Source organism: Salvelinus namaycush, unplaced genomic scaffold, assembly GCF_016432855.1.
Source record: "Salvelinus namaycush isolate Seneca unplaced genomic scaffold, SaNama_1.0 Scaffold399, whole genome shotgun sequence".
NCBI classification, from domain to species: Eukaryota; Metazoa; Chordata; class Actinopteri; order Salmoniformes; family Salmonidae; genus Salvelinus; species Salvelinus namaycush.
The window spans coordinates 89,033-109,369 of NW_024060996.1; the positions used below are offsets into that span (position 1 = coordinate 89,033).

General features: G+C 42.8%; 1 pseudogene; it reads left to right on the plus strand.

Annotated features, from left to right (window-relative positions):
* LOC120040981 overlaps positions 1–20,013 on the plus strand; it is a 49,500-nt pseudogene extending 29,487 nt beyond the window's left edge.
* Positions 20,014–20,337: the final 324 nt, after the last annotated feature.

Consider the following 20,337-nt stretch of genomic DNA (forward strand, 5'->3'; position numbering starts at 1 on the left):
GCAACCCAATGTCTATAGAAAGCCAAGAGGAGAGATAACTGTCTGTACAAACTGGCAAACCACTGTCGATAGACACAGAGAAGAGAGACTGGGCTGGTACACTGCAAACCCTAGAAAAGCAAGAGGAAGAGATACTGTCTGTAACAACTGCAACCCACTGTCTATAGAAGGCCAAAGAGAAGAAGATACTGTCCTGTAAACTGCAACCCACGTCCTATAGAAAAGCAAGAGGAAGAGATACTGTCTGTACCTGCCCACTGTCTATGAAGCAGAGGAATAGATACTGTCTGTACACTGCAACCCACTGGTCTCTAGAGATAAGCAAGAGGAAGAGATATCTGTCTGTACACCTGCAACCCACTGTCCTATAGAAAGCAGAGGACGAGATATCCGTCTGTTACAACTGCAACCCCACTGTCCTTATAGAAATCACAGAGGAAGAGATACCTGTCGGTACACTGCAACCAACTGTCTATAGAACACAAGAGGGAAGAGATACCTGTCTGTACACTGCAACCCACTGGCTATAGAAAGCAAGAGGAAGAGTATCTGTCTGTACAACTGCACCCACTGTCTATAGAAACACAAGATGAAGAGATTACTGTCTGTACACTGTAACCCACTGTCTATAGAAAAGCAAGAGAAGATATACTGTCTGTACACTGCAACCCACTGTCTATAGAAAGCAAGAGGAAGAGATACTGTCTGTACACTGCAACCCACTGTCTATAGAACACAAGAGGAAGAGATACTGTCTGTACACTGCAACCCACTGTCTATAGAAAGCAAGAGGAAGAGATACTGTCTGTACACTGCAACCCACTGTCTATAGAACAGCAAGAGGAAGAGATACTGTCTGTACACTGCAACCCACTGTCTATAGAAAGCAAGAGGAAGATATACTGTCTGTACACTGCAACCCACTGTCTATAGAAAGCAAGAGGAAGAGATACTGTCTGTACACTGCAACCCACTGTCTATAGAAAGCAAGAGGAAGAGATACTGTCTGTACACTGCAACCCACTGTCTATAGAAAGCAAGAGGAAGAGATACTGTCTGTACACTGCAACCCACTGTCTATAGAAAGCAAGAGGAAGAGATACTGTCTGTACACTGCAACCCACTGTCTATAGAAAGCAAGAGGAAGAGATACTGTCTGTACACTGCAACCCACTGTCTATAGAAAGCAAGAGGAAGAGATACTGTCTGTACACTGCAACCCACTGTCTATAGAAAGCAAGAGGAAGAGATACTGTCTGTACACTGCAACCCACTGTCTATAGAAAGCAAGAGGAAGAGATACTGTCTGTACACTGCAACCCACTGTCTATAGAAAGCAAGAGGAAGAGATACTGTCTGTACACTGCAACCCACTGTCTATAGAAAGCAAGAGGAAGAGATACCGTCTGTACACTGCAACCCACTGTCTATAGAACAGCAAGAGGAAGATATACTGTCTGTACACTGCAACCCACTGTCTATAGAACACAAGAGGAAGAGATACTGTCTGTACACTGCAACCCACTGTCTATAGAAAGCAAGAGGAAGAGATACTGTCTGTACACTGCAACCCACTGTCTATAGAAAGCAAGAGGAAGAGATACTGTCTGTACACTGCAACCCACTGTCTATAGAAAGCAAGAGGAAGAGATACTGTCTGTACACTGCAACCCACTGTCTATAGAAAGCAAGAGGAAGAGATACCGTCTGTACACTGCAACCCACTGTCTATAGAAAGCAAAGAGGAAGAGATACTGTCTGTACACTGCAACCACTGTCTATAGAGAAGAGATACTGTCTGTACACTGCAACCCACTGTCTATAGAAAGCAAGAGGAAGAGATACCTGTCTGTACACTGCAACCCACTGTCTATAGAACACAAGAGGAAGAGATACTGTCTGTACACTGCAACCCACTGTCTATAGAAAGCAAGAGGAAGATATACTGTCTGTACACTGCAACCCACTGTCTATAGAAAGCAAGAGGAAGAGATACTGTCTGTACACTGCAACCCACTGTCTATAGATTACCACTGTCTACACTAGAGGAAGATATACTGTCTGTACACTGCAACCCACTGTCTATAGAAAGCAAGAGGAAGAGATACTGTCTGTACACTGCAACCCACTGTCTATAGAAAGCAAGAGGAAGAGATACTGTCTGTACACTGCAACCCACTGTCTATAGAACACAAGAGGAAGATATACTGTCTGTACACTGCAACCCACTGTCTATAGAAAGCAAGAGGAAGAGATACTGTCTGTACACTGCAACCCACTGTCTATAGAACACAAGAGGAAGAGATACTGTCTGTACACTGCAACCCACTGTCTATAGAAAGCAAGAGGAAGATATACTGTCTGTACACTGCAACCCACTGTCTATAGAAAGCAAGAGGAAGATATACTGTCTGTACACTGCAACCCACTGTCTATAGAAAGCAAGAGGAAGAGATACTGTCTGTACACTGCAACCCACTGTCTATAGAACACAAGAGGAAGAGATACTGTCTGTACACTGCAACCCACTGTCTATAGAAAGCAAGAGGAAGAGATACTGTCTGTACACTGCAACCCACTGTCTATAGAAAGCAAGAGGAAGATATACTGTCTGTACACTGCAACCCACTGTCTATAGAAAGCAAGAGGAAGAGATACTGTCTGTACACTGCAACCCACTGTCTATAGAAAGCAAGAGGAAGATATACTGTCTGTACACTGCAACCCACTGTCTATAGAAAGCAAGAGGAAGAGATACTGTCTGTACACTGCAACCCACTGTCTATAGAAAGCAAGAGGAAGAGATACTGTCTGTACACTGCAACCCACTGTCTATAGAACACAAGAGGAAGATATACTGTCTGTACACTGCAACCCACTGTCTATAGAAAGCAAGAGGAAGAGATACTGTCTGTACACTGCAACCCACTGTCTATAGAACACAAGAGGAAGAGATACTGTCTGTACACTGCAACCCACTGTCTATAGAAAGCAAGAGGAAGATATACTGTCTGTACACTGCAACCCACTGTCTATAGAAAGCAAGAGGAAGATATACTGTCTGTACACTGCAACCCACTGTCTATAGAACACAAGAGGAAGAGATACCGTCTGTACACTGCAACCCACTGTCTATAGAAAGCAAGAGGAAGAGATACTGTCTGTACACTGCAACCCACTGTCTATAGAAAGCAAGAGGAAGAGATACTGTCTGTACACTGCAACCCACTGTCTATAGAAAGCAAGAGGAAGAGATACCGTCTGTACACTGCAACCCACTGTCTATAGAACACAAGAGGAAGAGATACTGTCTGTACACTGCAACCCACTGTCTATAGAAAGCAAGAGGAAGATATACTGTCTGTACACTGCAACCCACTGTCTATAGAACACAAGAGGAAGAGATACCGTCTGTACACTGCAACCCACTGTCTATAGAACACAAGAGGAAGAGATACTGTCTGTACACTGCAACCCACTGTCTATAGAAAGCAAGAGGAAGATATACTGTCTGTACACTGCAACCCACTGTCTATAGAAAGCAAGAGGAAGATATACTGTCTGTACACTGCAACCCACTGTCTATAGAAAGCAAGAGGAAGAGATACTGTCTGTACACTGCAACCCACTGTCTATAGAACACAAGAGGAAGATATACTGTCTGTACACTGCAACCCACTGTCTATAGAACACAAGAGGAAGAGATACTGTCTGTACACTGCAACCCACTGTCTATAGAAAGCAAGAGGAAGAGATACCGTCTGTACACTGCAACCCACTGTCTATAGAACACAAGAGGAAGAGATACTGTCTGTACACTGCAACCCACTGTCTATAGAAAGCAAGAGGAAGATATACTGTCTGTACACTGCAACCCACTGTCTATAGAAAGCAAGAGGAAGAGATACTGTCTGTACACTGCAACCCACTGTCTATAGAAAGCAAGAGGAAGAGATACCGTCTGTACACTGCAACCCACTGTCTATAGAAAGCAAGAGGAAGAGATACCGTCTGTACACTGCAACCCACTGTCTATAGAAAGCAAGAGGAAGAGATACTGTCTGTACACTGCAACCCACTGTCTATAGAACACAAGAGGAAGATATACTGTCTGTACACTGCAACCCACTGTCTATAGAAAGCAAGAGGAAGAGATACCGTCTGTACACTGCAACCCACTGTCTATAGAACACAAGAGGAAGAGATACTGTCTGTACACTGCAACCCACTGTCTATAGAAAGCAAGAGGAAGAGATACTGTCTGTACACTGCAACCCACTGTCTATAGAACACAAGAGGAAGAGATACTGTCTGTACACTGCAACCCACTGTCTATAGAAAGCAAGAGGAAGATATACTGTCTGTACACTGCAACCCACTGTCTATAGAACACAAGAGGAAGAGATACCGTCTGTACACTGCAACCCACTGTCTATAGAAAGCAAGAGGAAGAGATACTGTCTGTACACTGCAACCCACTGTCTATAGAACACAAGAGGAAGAGATACTGTCTGTACACTGCAACCCACTGTCTATAGAACACAAGAGGAAGAGATACTGTCTGTACACTGCAACCAACTGTCTATAGAAAGCAAGAGGAAGATATACTGTCTGTACACTGCAACCCACTGTCTATAGAAAGCAAGAGGAAGAGATACTGTCTGTACACTGCAACCCACTGTCTATAGAAAGCAAGAGGAAGAGATACTGTCTGTACACTGCAGCCCACTGTCTATAGAAAGCAAGAGGAAGAGATACTGTCTGTACACTGCAACCCACTATCTATAGAAAGCAAGAGGAAGAGATACCGTCTGTACACTGCAACCCACTGTCTATAGAACACAAGAGGAAGATATACTGTCTGTACACTGCAACCCACTGTCTATAGAACACAAGAGGAAGAGATACTGTCTGTACACTGCAACCCACTGTCTATAGAAAGCAAGAGGAAGAGATACCGTCTGTACACTGCAACCCACTGTCTATAGAAAGCAAGAGGAAGAGATACTGTCTGTACACTGCAACCCACTGTCTATAGAAAGCAAGAGGAAGAGATACCGTCTGTACACTGCAACCCACTGTCTATAGAAAGCAAGAGGAAGAGATACCGTCTGTACACTGCAACCCACTGTCTATAGAACACAAGAGGAAGAGATACTGTCTGTACACTGCAACCCACTGTCTATAGAAAGCAAGAGGAAGATATACTGTCTGTACACTGCAACCCACTGTCTATAGAAAGCAAGAGGAAGAGATACTGTCTGTACACTGCAACCCACTGTCTATAGAAAGCAAGAGGAAGAGATACCGTCTGTACACTGCAACCCACTGTCTATAGAACACAAGAGGAAGATATACTGTCTGTACACTGCAACCCACTGTCTATAGAAAGCAAGAGGAAGAGATACTGTCTGTACACTGCAACCCACTGTCTATAGAACACAAGAGGAAGAGATACTGTCTGTACACTGCAACCCACTGTCTATAGAAAGCAAGAGGAAGATATACTGTCTGTACACTGCAACCCACTGTCTATAGAAAGCAAGAGGAAGATATACTGTCTGTACACTGCAACCCACTGTCTATAGAACACAAGAGGAAGAGATACCGTCTGTACACTGCAACCCACTGTCTATAGAAAGCAAGAGGAAGAGATACTGTCTGTACACTGCAACCCACTGTCTATAGAAAGCAAGAGGAAGAGATACTGTCTGTACACTGCAACCCACTGTCTATAGAAAGCAAGAGGAAGAGATACCGTCTGTACACTGCAACCCACTGTCTATAGAACACAAGAGGAAGAGATACTGTCTGTACACTGCAACCCACTGTCTATAGAAAGCAAGAGGAAGATATACTGTCTGTACACTGCAACCCACTGTCTATAGAAAGCAAGAGGAAGATATACTGTCTGTACACTGCAACCCACTGTCTATAGAAAGCAAGAGGAAGATATACTGTCTGTACACTGCAACCCACTGTCTATAGAAAGCAAGAGGAAGAGATACTGTCTGTACACTGCAACCCACTGTCTATAGAAAGCAAGAGGAAGAGATACCATCTGTACACTGCAACCCACTGTCTATAGAACACAAGAGGAAGATATACTGTCTGTACACTGCAACCCACTGTCTATAGAAAGCAAGAGGAAGAGATACTGTCTGTACACTGCAACCCACTGTCTATAGAACACAAGAGGAAGAGATACTGTCTGTACACTGCAACCCACTGTCTATAGAAAGCAAGAGGAAGATATACTGTCTGTACACTGCAACCCACTGTCTATAGAAAGCAAGAGGAAGATATACTGTCTGTACACTGCAACCCACTGTCTATAGAACACAAGAGGAAGAGAAACCGTCTGTACACTGCAACCCACTGTCTATAGAAAGCAAGAGGAAGAGATACTGTCTGTACACTGCAACCCACTGTCTATAGAAAGCAAGAGGAAGAGATACTGTCTGTACACTGCAACCCACTGTCTATAGAAAGCAAGAGGAAGAGATACCGTCTGTACACTGCAACCCACTGTCTATAGAACACAAGAGGAAGAGATACTGTCTGTACACTGCAACCCACTGTCTATAGAAAGCAAGAGGAAGATATACTGTCTGTACACTGCAACCCACTGTCTATAGAACACAAGAGGAAGAGATACTGTCTGTACACTGCAACCCACTGTCTATAGAAAGCAAGAGGAAGATATACTGTCTGTACACTGCAACCCACTGTCTATAGAAAGCAAGAGGAAGATATACTGTCTGTACACTGCAACCCACTGTCTATAGAAAGCAAGAGGAAGAGATACTGTCTGTACACTGCAACCCACTGTCTATAGAACACAAGAGGAAGATATACTGTCTGTACACTGCAACCCACTGTCTATAGAACACAAGAGGAAGAGATACTGTCTGTACACTGCAACCCACTGTCTATAGAAAGCAAGAGGAAAAGATACCGTCTGTACACTGCAACCCACTGTCTATAGAACACAAGAGGAAGAGATGCTGTCTGTACACTGCAACCCACTGTCTATAGAAAGCAAGAGGAAGATATACTGTCTGTACACTGCAACCCACTGTCTATAGAAAGCAAGAGGAAGAGATACCGTCTGTACACTGCAACCCACTGTCTATAGAAAGCAAGAGGAAGAGATACCGTCTGTACACTGCAACCCACTGTCTATAGAAAGCAAGAGGAAGAGATACTGTCTGTACACTGCAACCCACTGTCTATAGAACACAAGAGGAAGATATACTGTCTGTACACTGCAACCCACTGTCTATAGAAAGCAAGAGGAAGAGATACCGTCTGTACACTGCAACCCACTGTCTATAGAACACAAGAGGAAGAGATACTGTCTGTACACTGCAACCCACTGTCTATAGAACACAAGAGGAAGAGATACTGTCTGTACACTGCAACCAACTGTCTATAGAAAGCAAGAGGAAGATATACTGTCTGTACACTGCAACCCACTGTCTATAGAAAGCAAGAGGAAGAGATACTGTCTGTACACTGCAACCCACTGTCTATAGAAAGCAAGAGGAAGAGATACTGTCTGTACACTGCAGCCCACTGTCTATAGAAAGTAAGAGGAAGAGATACTGTCTGTACACTGCAACCCACTATCTATAGAAAGCAAGAGGAAGAGATACCGTCTGTACACTGCAACCCACTGTCTATAGAACACAAGAGGAAGATATACTGTCTGTACACTGCAACCCACTGTCTATAGAACACAAGAGGAAGAGATACTGTCTGTACACTGCAACCCACTGTCTATAGAAAGCAAGAGGAAGAGATACCGTCTGTACACTGCAACCCACTGTCTATAGAAAGCAAGAGGAAGAGATACTGTCTGTACACTGCAACCCACTGTCTATAGAAAGCAAGAGGAAGAGATACCGTCTGTACACTGCAACCCACTGTCTATAGAAAGCAAGAGGAAGAGATACCGTCTGTACACTGCAACCCACTGTCTATAGAACACAAGAGGAAGAGATACTGTCTGTACACTGCAACCCACTGTCTATAGAAAGCAAGAGGAAGATATACTGTCTGTACACTGCAACCCACTGTCTATAGAAAGCAAGAGGAAGAGATACTGTCTTTACACTGCAACCCACTGTCTATAGAAAGCAAGAGGAAGAGATACCGTCTGTACACTGCAACCCACTGTCTATAGAACACAAGAGGAAGATATACTGTCTGTACACTGCAACCCACTGTCTATAGAAAGCAAGAGGAAGAGATACTGTCTGTACACTGCAACCCACTGTCTATAGAACACAAGAGGAAGAGATACTGTCTGTACACTGCAACCCACTGTCTATAGAAAGCAAGAGGAAGATATACTGTCTGTACACTGCAACCCACTGTCTATAGAAAGCAAGAGGAAGATATACTGTCTGTACACTGCAACCCACTGTCTATAGAAAGCAAGAGGAAGAGATACTGTCTGTACACTGCAACCCACTGTCTATAGAAAGCAAGAGGAAGATATACTGTCTGTACACTGCAACCCACTGTCTATAGAACACAAGAGGAAGAGATACTGTCTGTACACTGCAACCCACTGTCTATAGAAAGCAAGAGGAAGATATACTGTCTGTACACTGCAACCCACTGTCTATAGAAAGCAAGAGGAAGATATACTGTCTGTACACTGCAACCCACTGTCTATAGAAAGCAAGAGGAAGAGATACTGTCTGTACACTGCAACCCACTGTCTATAGAACACAAGAGGAAGATATACTGTCTGTACACTGCAACCCACTGTCTATAGAACACAAGAGGAAGAGATACTGTCTGTACACTGCAACCCACTGTCTATAGAAAGCAAGAGGAAGAGATACCGTCTGTACACTGCAACCCACTGTCTATAGAACACAAGAGGAAGAGATACTGTCTGTACACTGCAACCCACTGTCTATAGAAAGCAAGAGGAAGATATACTGTCTGTACACTGCAACCCACTGTCTATAGAAAGCAAGAGGAAGAGATACCGTCTGTACACTGCAACCCACTGTATAGAAAGCAAGAGGAAGAGATACCGTCTGTACACTGCAACCCACTGTCTATAGAAAGCAAGAGGAAGAGATACTGTCTGTACACTGCAACCCACTGTCTATAGAACACAAGAGGAAGATATACTGTCTGTACACTGCAACCCACTGTCTATAGAAAGCAAGAGGAAGAGATACCGTCTGTACACTGCAACCCACTGTCTATAGAACACAAGAGGAAGAGATACTGTCTGTACACTGCAACCCACTGTCTATAGAAAGCAAGAGGAAGAGATACTGTCTGTACACTGCAACCCACTGTTTATAGAACACAAGAGGAAGAGATACTGTCTGTACACTGCAACCCACTGTCTATAGAAAGCAAGAGGAAGATATACTGTCTGTACACTGCAACCCACTGTCTATAGAACACAAGAGGAAGAGATACCGTCTGTACACTGCAACCCACTGTCTATAGAAAGCAAGAGGAAGAGATACTGTCTGTACACTGCAACCCACTGTCTATAGAACACAAGAGGAAGAGATACTGTCTGTACACTGCAACCCACTGTCTATAGAACACAAGAGGAAGAGATACTGTCTGTACACTGCAACCAACTGTCTATAGAAAGCAAGAGGAAGATATACTGTCTGTACACTGCAACCCACTGTCTATAGAAAGCAAGAGGAAGAGATACTGTCTGTACACTGCAACCCACTGTCTATAGAAAGCAAGAGGAAGAGATACTGTCTGTACACTGCAGCCCACTGTCTATAGAAAGCAAGAGGAAGAGATACTGTCTGTACACTGCAACCCACTATCTATAGAAACCAAGAGGAAGAGATACCGTCTGTACACTGCAACCCACTGTCTATAGAACACAAGAGGAAGATATACTGTCTGTACACTGCAACCCACTGTCTATAGAACACAAGAGGAAGAGATACTGTCTGTACACTGCAACCCACTGTCTATAGAAAGCAAGAGGAAGAGATACCGTCTGTACACTGCAACCCACTGTCTATAGAAAGCAAGAGGAAGAGATACTGTCTGTACACTGCAACCCACTGTCTATAGAAAGCAAGAGGAAGAGATACCGTCTGTACACTGCAACCCACTGTCTATAGAAAGCAAGAGGAAGAGATACCATCTGTACACTGCAACCCACTGTCTATAGAACACAAGAGGAAGAGATACTGTCTGTACACTGCAACCCACTGTCTATAGAAAGCAAGAGGAAGATATACTGTCTGTACACTGCAACCCACTGTCTATAGAAAGCAAGAGGAAGAGATACTGTCTGTACACTGCAACCCACTGTCTATAGAAAGCAAGAGGAAGAGATACCGTCTGTACACTGCAACCCACTGTCTATAGAACACAAGAGGAAGATATACTGTCTGTACACTGCAACCCACTGTCTATAGAAAGCAAGAGGAAGAGATACTGTCTGTACACTGCAACCCACTGTCTATAGAACACAAGAGGAAGAGATACTGTCTGTACACTGCAACCCACTGTCTATAGAAAGCAAGAGGAAGATATACTGTCTGTACACTGCAACCCACTGTCTATAGAAAGCAAGAGGAAGATATACTGTCTGTACACTGCAACCCACTGTCTATAGAACACAAGAGGAAGAGATACCGTCTGTACACTGCAACCCACTGTCTATAGAAAGCAAGAGGAAGAGATACTGTCTGTACACTGCAACCCACTGTCTATAGAAAGCAAGAGGAAGAGATACTGTCTGTACACTGCAACCCACTGTCTATAGAAAGCAAGAGGAAGAGATACCGTCTGTACACTGCAACCCACTGTCTATAGAACACAAGAGGAAGAGATACTGTCTGTACACTGCAACCCACTGTCTATAGAAAGCAAGAGGAAGATATACTGTCTGTACACTGCAACCCACTGTCTATAGAACACAAGAGGAAGAGATACCGTCTGTACACTGCAACCCACTGTCTATAGAACACAAGAGGAAGAGATACTGTCTGTACACTGCAACCCACTGTCTATAGAACACAAGAGGAAGAGATACTGTCTGTACACTGCAACCCACTGTCTATAGAAAGCAAGAGGAAGATATACTGTCTGTACACTGCAACCCACTGTCTATAGAAAGCAAGAGGAAGAGATACTGTCTGTACACTGCAACCCACTATCTATAGAAAGCAAGAGGAAGAGATACTGTCTGTACACTGCAACCCACTGTCTATAGAAAGCAAGAGGAAGAGATACTGTCTGTACACTGCAACCCACTGTCTATAGAAAGCAAGAGGAAGATATACTGTCTGTACCAGGGGCGCAACTTTGGTTTTAGAAGCGGAGGGGACATAAGCTGGTGGAGGGTCTGGGGGTCATAACCTGGCGGTGGGTCTGGGGGTCGTCCCTCAGAATTGTTTTGGGCATCGAAACCTAATTTCCTGCATTTCTACTGGGGCTGTCCCTGACAAAATAAACACATTATTGGTCGACCAAGAGTAGTTTTTTCTTTCAACCAATCAGTTTTTCCATATACTGTAAAGACACACCCTATGTGTTTTAATAAAATCATCTGTATGTACTGAACTTGTCTAATGCTTTGAGCATGCTGTTTGGTTAAATGATTAAGACATACAAAGTACTCAAGAGGGAGTCAGAGATCAAGATAGCCTAACAAGAAAAGAAAAAACTTTTCCAAACCTCCTCCCAAATTCTGCCTTCATGCTCCTGAAGTTGCCGTTAACCTCTACAGGATCGGTGGGTCCCCTGCTGGACGGTTGAGCTAACATAGGCTAATGCGATTAGCATGAGGTTGTAAGTAACAAGAACATTTCCCAGGACATAGACATATCTGATATTGGCAGAAAGCTTAAATTCTTGTTAACCTTTTCTCAATAGGGGGTGCTGTTTTCACTTTGTAAAAATTTCGTTCCCAAATTAAACTGCCTCGTACTCAATTCTTGCTCGTACAATATGCATATTATTATTACTATTGGATAGAAAACACTCTAGTTTCTAAAACCGTTTGAATTATATCTGTGAGTAAAACAGAACTCAAGTTGGAGCAAACTTCCTGTGAGGAAGTGAGAAATCTGAAATCAGGCAGGCTGTTCTGGGGTCAGTTTATTAATTTGCATGTCTTCTATTGGTCGAGATGCACTGCATACGCCTTCCCCTAGATGTCAGCAAATAGTGAGAATTGGAATGGAGTTGCTAGGCAGATCTGAGGCCATATAAATGGTCTTGGAACGTGGGGTGCAGTCTTTTCAACATTCGCCATGACGCAAGACAGACCTCAGGATGGCGTTCTGGAAAGCTCCCGTTATAGGCCTTAGATATATCCGGCTCTGATTTTATTCGATATAGGTGTTAAAGACATCATAATGTAGTTATTTTAAACCGAGTTATATCAGTTTATATCAGTATATTGCGATTTTCGGATATTTCTTAGTGCTGCGTTATAGTGAGTTGGACACGTCTTCGCCACATGGCTAATGTTTACTGCTAATTCCAAAGTTGAAGGCGACAATCTACAACCGAGCAACGATTCCTCTGGACAAAGGACAACTTGCCCAAGATTCTGATGGGAGCTCATCAAAAAGTAAGAAGTATTTATGATGTTAATTCGTTGTTCTGTTGAAAAATGTAAAACTACTATTCCGCCATTAATTTCGGTGCGGTCTCGCTTTAACGCACGCTGTATGTCGTAGTAACGTTAATTTTAAAAATCGAACACAGCGGTTGCATTAAGAACTAATGTATCTTTCATTTGCTGTCCAACCTGTATTTTTTAGTCAAGTTTATGATTAGTTACTGATTAGATTAGGTGCCTCTCCCAAGATTTCTCCCGACATTTTGTTGGCAGCTTGGCTACTATTCTCATTGTATAACCACGATTTGTGCCGCTAAATATGCACATTTTCGAACAAACTCTATATGTATTGTGTAATATGATGTTATAGGACTGTCATCTGAAGAAGTTTGAGAAGGTTAGTGAAAAAATTATTATCTTTTGCTGGTTTATTCGTTATCGCTATTGTTGGCTTGAATCAATGCTGTTGTGTGGTTGGCTATTGTAGTAAGCTAATATAATGCTATATTGTGTTTTCGCTGTAAAACACTTAAAAAATCTGAAATATTGGCTGGATTCACAAGATCTTTGTCTTTCATTTGCTGTACGCTGTGTATTTTTCATAAATGTTTTATGATGAGTATTTAGGTAATTCACGTTGGTCTCTGTAGTTATTCTAGTTGCTTTGGTGAGAGTTGTGATGGTGGCTGCAATGTAAAACTATGATTTATACCTGAAATATGCACATTTTTCTAACAAAACATATGCTATACAATAAATATGTTATCAGACTGTCATCTGATGAAATTGTTTCTTGGTTAGTGACTATTTATATCTTTATTTGGTCGAATTTGTGATCGCTACCTATGCAGGAAAAAAATGGTGGGAAAAAAAAGTGGTGTCTTTTGCTATCGTGGTTAGCTAATAGAAATACATATTGTGTCTTCCCTGTAAAACATTTTAAAAATCAGAAATGATGGCTGGATTCACAAGATGTGTATCTTTCATCTGGTGTCTTGGACTTGTGATTTAATGATATTTAGATGCTAGTATTTACTTGTGACGCTATGCTAGGCTATGCTAGTCAGCTTTTTTACTGATGGGGGTGCTCCCGGATCCGGGATTGTGATGAAGTAGAAGTTAATCTAACTGCACTGTCCAATTTACAGTAGCTATTACAGTGAAAGAAAACCATGCTATTGTTTGAGGAGAGTGCACAGTTTTCAACTTGAAAAGTTATTAATAAACCAATTAGGCACATTTGGTACAAAACGTTGAACAGAAATACAATGGTTCATTGGATCAGTCTAAAACTTTGCCATACACTGCTGCCATCTAGTTGCCAAAATCTAAATTGTGCCTGGGCTGGAATAATACATTATGGCCTTTCTCTTGCATTTCAAAGATGGTACAAAAAAAATACAAGAAAAGTTTTTTTTTCTATGTGTTATCTTTTACCAGATATAATGTGTTATATCATCCTACATTCCTTTCACATTTCCACAAACTTCAAAGTGTTTCCTTTCAAATGGTATCAAGAATATGTATATCCTTGCTTCAAGTCCTGAGCTACAGGCAGTTAGATTTGGGTATGTCATTTTAGGCGAAAATTGAAAAAAAGGGTCCAATCCTTTAGTTAATAGGCTACACCAGCGGTCTTGCCATGTCGACCAATCTGCGTACCAGTTATGATTTTCATATGCACATTTTTCTGGAACAGTTTCATTTTATTTATAATAGTCTTTCTATCTCAAAATCATTGTCTGTGGTTAACTTCTCTAGGATAGGGGGCAGCATTTTCACGTTTGGATGAAAAGCGTGCCCAGAGTAAACTGCCTCCTACTCAGTCCCATATGCATATTATTATTAGTATTGGATAGAAAACACTCTGAAGTTTATAAAACTGTTTGAATCATGTCTGTGACTATAACATAACTTATTTGGCAGGCAAAACCCAGAGGACAAACCATTCAGATCCCAAAAAAATTGAGGTCACTCTTTTCAATGGGATTTTATTGGGAATCCAGATTTCTAAGGGACCTTCCTGCAGTTCCTATCGCTTCCACTGGATGTCAACAGTCTTTAGAAATTGGTTGAGGTTTTTCCTTTGAGAAATGAAGACGTAGCCATGTTCAGAATGAGGCTCCAGTGAAGTGTACTGTTTGTTAGAGGCGCGTGACCAGAAAGCATGCTACACATTGTTTTCCTCCGGTATTGAACAAAGATGATTCCGTCTTCAATTTTATCGATTATTTACGTAAAAAAATACCTAAAGTTGTATTACAAAAGTAGTTTGAAATGTTTGGACAAAGCTTACAGGTAACTTTAGAGATATTTTGTTGTCACGTTGTGCAAGTTGGAACCAGTGTTTTTCTGGATCAAAAGCGCCAAATAAATGGATATTTTGGATATATATCGACGGAATTAATCGGACAAAAGGACCATTTGTGATGTTTATGCGACATATTGGAGTGCCAACAGAAGAAGCTCGTCAAAGGTAAGGCATGAATTATATCTTTATTTCTGCGTTTTGTGTTGCGCCGGGAGGGTTGAAATATGATGGTCTGTGATTGTTTGCTTTCGCCATAAAGCATTTTTGAAATCTGACACGTTGGCTGGATTCACAACAAGTGTAGCTTTAATTTGGTATATTGAATGTGTGATTTCATGAAAGTTTAATTTGTATAGTAATTTATTTGAATTTATCGCTCTACATTTTCACTGGATGTTGGCCAGGTGGGAAGCTACCGTCCCACATATCCCAGAGAGGTTAATCTACAGTCTATCTGAATCTAAATGAAAATTATTCAAATCTAAAAGTAACTTTTATTGCCACTACCAACTATGTAAAAAAAGACTACATAAAGCCAACACATAAAAACATTGCAGCCTGTAGGTAGAAAATATCCTTATTAAAATGAATATCCTATACATCATACTGGCAATGCATGGCCTGTCTGCAACAAACTTGAAACATTGTAGCAACTATCAACTGGTACGCCCCAAAACTCATGCTAGCAAACTTGAAACATTGTGTAAAATATTCTGGGCCCTCAGAGTTTCCCGTGCCAGTGACCTTGAGACAGACACAGCTGTAGGCTATTTGTGCAAGGGTTAAGAAGTAATCAGGTGTTTTATTACCTTTCCATTGGATCAGAGCATTACATTTTTCCCTTTTATGCCGAGTGGTTATTGAAAGGGAAAGAGCTGGAAATATTGTTCAAATACATTGAGAAACTATTGTCATTCTCAATAGATTCTAAAACCAGACATCGTTTACATGGGATATGCGTCCCACCACGACAACAGCCAGTGAAATTGCAGGGCGCCAAATTCAAAACAACAGAAATATCATAATTAAAATTCCTCAAACATACACGTATTATACATAATTTTAAAGATAAACTTCTTGTTAATCCAGCCACAGTGTCTGATTTCATAAAGGCTTTACGGCAAAAGTACACCTTGTGATTATGTTAGGTTAGCACCTAGTCACAGAAAACCATACAGCCATTTTCCAAAGAAGGAGAGGTGTCACAAAAGACAGAAATAGTGTTAAAATGAATCACTAACCTTTGATGATCTTCACCCGATGGCACTCACAGGACTCCATGTTAGACAATAGATATTTGTTTTGTTCGATAAAGTTAATCTTTATGTCCAAAACCTCATTTGAAATTGGTGCGTTATGGTCAGAAATGCATTGTCTCAAACAAACATCCGGTGAAAGTGCAGAGCCACATCAAATTACAGTAATACTCATCATAAACATTGATAAAAGATACAAGTGTTAAACATACAATTAAAGATACACTTCTCCTTAATGCAACTGCTGTGTCAGATTGCAAAAAAGTTTTACGGTAAAAGCACACCATGCAATTATGTTAGGTCAGCGCCTAGCCACAGAAAACCATACAGCCATTTTCCAACCAAGGAGCGGTGTCACAAAACTCAGAAATAGCGTTATAAATATTCACTTACCTTTGATGATCTTCATCGGAATGCACTCCCAGGAATCCCAGTTCCACAATAAATGTTTGATTTGTTCGATAAAGTCCATCATTTATGTCCAAATACCTCCTTTTTGTTTGCGCGTTTAGTCCAGTAATCCAAATGCACAATGTGCGGGCACTAAGTCCAGACAAAGTCAAAAAAGTTCCATTAACATTCGTAGAAACATGTCAAACAATGTAAAGAATCAATCTTTAGGATGTTTTTATCATAAATCTTCATTAATATTCCAACCGGACAATTCCTTTGTCTTTAGAAATGAAAAGGAATGGAGCTTGTGCTCACGGCCACGCGCGAGACTTGGCTCATGGCTTTCTGCCAGACCCCTGGTTCAAACAGCTCTTATTCTCTCCCCCTTCATAGTCTAAGCCTGAAACAAGGTTCTAAAGATGTTGACATCTAGTGGAAGCCTTGGGATGTGCAATATGACCCCATAGACACTGTATATTGGATAGGCAAAGACTTGAAAACCTACAAACCCCAGATTTCCCACTTCCTGGTTGGATTTTTTCTCAGGTTTTTGCCTGCCATATGAGTTCTGTTATACTCACAGACATCATTCAAACAGTTTTAGAAACTTCAGAGTGCTGTCTATCCAAATCTACTAATTATATGCATATTCTAGCTTTTGGGCATGAGTAGCAGGCAGTTTACTCTGGGCACCTTATTCATCCAAGCTACTCAATACTGACCCCGTTCCCAAAGATGTTAACTTCACTAGGGTAGGGGGCAGCATTCGGAATTTTGGATGAAAAGCGTGCCCAAATTAAACGGCCTGCTACTCAGGCCCAGAAGATAGGATATGCATATAATTAGTAGATTTGGATAGAAAACAATGTAAAGTTTCCAAAACTGTTAAAATAGTGTCTGTGAGTATAACATAACTGATATGGCAGGCGAAAACCGGAGGAAAATCCAAACAGGAAGTACTATTATTTTGAAAGGCTGTTTTTCCATTGAAAGCCTATCCACCATACAAAGACTTAGGACCCAGTTCACAAGCTCTGTGGCTTCCTCTACATGTGGCCAGTCTTTAGGCATTGTTTCAGGCTTTTACTCTGAAGAATTAGGGAGATACAGCACTTTCAATCAGTGGCCAGTGGAAACTTCCATTCATCAGCCATGCGCCTGATCGGGAACGCGCCTTTCTTGTTTCTCCTTTCCTATTGACGAAGCTTTTGTCCGGTTGAAATATTATTGATTATTTATGACAAAAACAACTGGAGGATTGATTTTAAACATCGTTTGGCATGTTTCTACTAACTTTTATTATACTTTTAAAAAACTTTTCGTCTGGACTTAGTGCACGCGCCTTGTAGATTCGGATTACTGGACAAAATGCGCAAACAAAAAATAAAGAGGGACATTATCGAACAAAACAAACAACTATTGTCTAACATGGAGACCTGGGAGTGCCACCAGATGAAGAACATCAAAGGTAAGTGATTCATTTTAATGCTATTTCTGTCTTTTGTGAGCCCTCTTCTTGCCTGGAAAATGTCTGTATGGTTTCTGTAGCTAGGCGTTGACCTAACTTAATCGCAAAGTGTGCTTTTACCGTAAAGCCTTTTTGAAATCTGACACAGCGGTTGCATTAAGGAGACGTTTATCTTTATTCGTATGTTAAACACTTGTATCTTTTATCAATGTTTATGATGAGTATTTCTGTAATTTGATGTGGCTCTCTGCACTGCATCACCGGATGTTTGTTTGAGACAATGCATATCTGACCATAACGCGCCAATGTAAACTGAGATTTTTGGACATAAAGATTAACTTTATCAAACAAAACATACATGTATTGTGTAACATGAAGTCCTATGAGTGCCATCTGATGAAGATCATCTGATGAAGATCATTTTTTTACTTCAGTTTATTTAGTAAATACTTTAACACTTATTTTTCTTAAAACTGCATTGTTGGTTAAGGGCTTGTAAGTTAGCAATTCACTGTAACGTCTACACCTGTTGTATCGGCGCATGTGACAAATACAATTTGATTTGATTTGATCAATGCCAAACAACATGTAAGGTGGTTTGTGTGGTTCCCAATTAGAGGCAGCTGGTAATCGTTGCCTCTGTTTGGGGATCATATTTAGGTAGGCTTTCCCCCCACCTGCATTTGTGGGATATTGATTATTTGTTAGTGTGTTTGGGCACTGTGTCCTCACGGTCTTTGTAAGTTTTGTTATTTTGTTTTGTTAGTTTCAATTAAATAAATATGTGGAACTGTACTCACGCTGCGCCTTGGTCCGCTCATTTCCAAGACCGTGACAGAATATCCCACCAACAAAGGACCAAGCAGCGTGAAAACGAGGTAAGGAGGTTTTGGACTTGGGAGGACATGAGAGGACACGAGACCCTTCCTTGGCGGGAGTCGCCAAGGAGCATGGAAGGACAGCGACGACGCCGGGGACCACGGCCACAGAAAATCCAAGATTTTTTTTGGGGGGGGGGCACATGGAGCTGGCGGTCAAGCAGCGGAGAGTGCCAGAGCCTGTTTGGGAGTTGGAGGAAGAATGTGATGAAAGATTCCGTAGAGAGGTGGTGGCGATGAGAATGCTGCAGCACAAGCGTGCTGAAGAGCGTGACACCAGTCCGGTGCCATCTGCACCGGTTTCACGCATCTGGCCTCCAGTGCGCCTCTCCAGTCCGGTACGTCCTGTGCCTCCTCCTCGCACTCGCCCTGAAGTGCGTGTCACCAGTCCGGTGCCACCTGTGCCGGCTCCACTCATCAGGCCTCCGGTACGCCTCCCCAGTCCGGTACGTCCTGTGCCTCCTCCTCGCACTCGCCCTGAAGTGCGTGTCACCAGTCCGGTGCCACCTGTACCGGCTCCACGCACTAGGCCTCCAGTGCGCATTCACAGTCCAGAGCTTCCAGCGACGGTTCACAGTCCAGAGCTTCCGGCGACGGTCCCCAGTCCAGAGCTTCCGGCAACGGTCCCCAGTCCAGAGCTTCCGGCGACGGTCCCCAGTCCAGAGCTTCCGGCAACGGTCCCCAGTCCGGATCTCCGGCGACGGTCCCCTGTCCGGAACCTCCTGCGACGGTCCACGGTCCGGAACCTCCTGCGACGGTCAACGGTCCGGAACCTCCAGCGACGGTCAACGGTCCGGAACCTCCAGCGAGGGTCAACGGTCCGGAGCTTCCAGGCAAGGCGTCCAGACCAGCTCCAAGGCCGGAGCCTTCCTCTGCGCCGGTGCCCAGTCCAGGCCCGCGTCCAGTCCCGCTCCATGGCAGGAGCCTTCCTCGGCGCCGGTGCCCAGTCCGGGTGCGGCGTCCCACCCAGCTCCATGGCCGGGGCCCTCCTCAGCGCCGATGCCCAGTCCGGGCACGGCGTTCTACCCGGCTCCATGGCCGGACCCGTGGTCTGGGCGGGGGCAAAGATCCGCACCGGAGCCACCACCGACACCATAGAGCCCTCGGTTCTCTAAGGTGTTTAAGTCAGAGCGTGACTGGGGGGGGTTATCTAGTGTTTAGATTTCTAGGTTGGTGGTTTGTGTTGTTCCCAATTAGAGGCAGCTGGTAATCGTTGCCTCTGATTGGGGATCATATTTAGGTAGGCTTTTCCCCCACCTGCATTTGTTGGATATATTTTGTTAGTGTGTTTGGGCACTACGTCCTCACGTTTTGTTATTTTGATTTGTTCGTTTCACTTAAATAAATATGTGGAACTATACTCACGCTGCGCCCTGGTACGCTCATTTCCAAGATCATGACGCCGTGTCATCCCTGCTATCCTCAATGGGTTAGTCCAC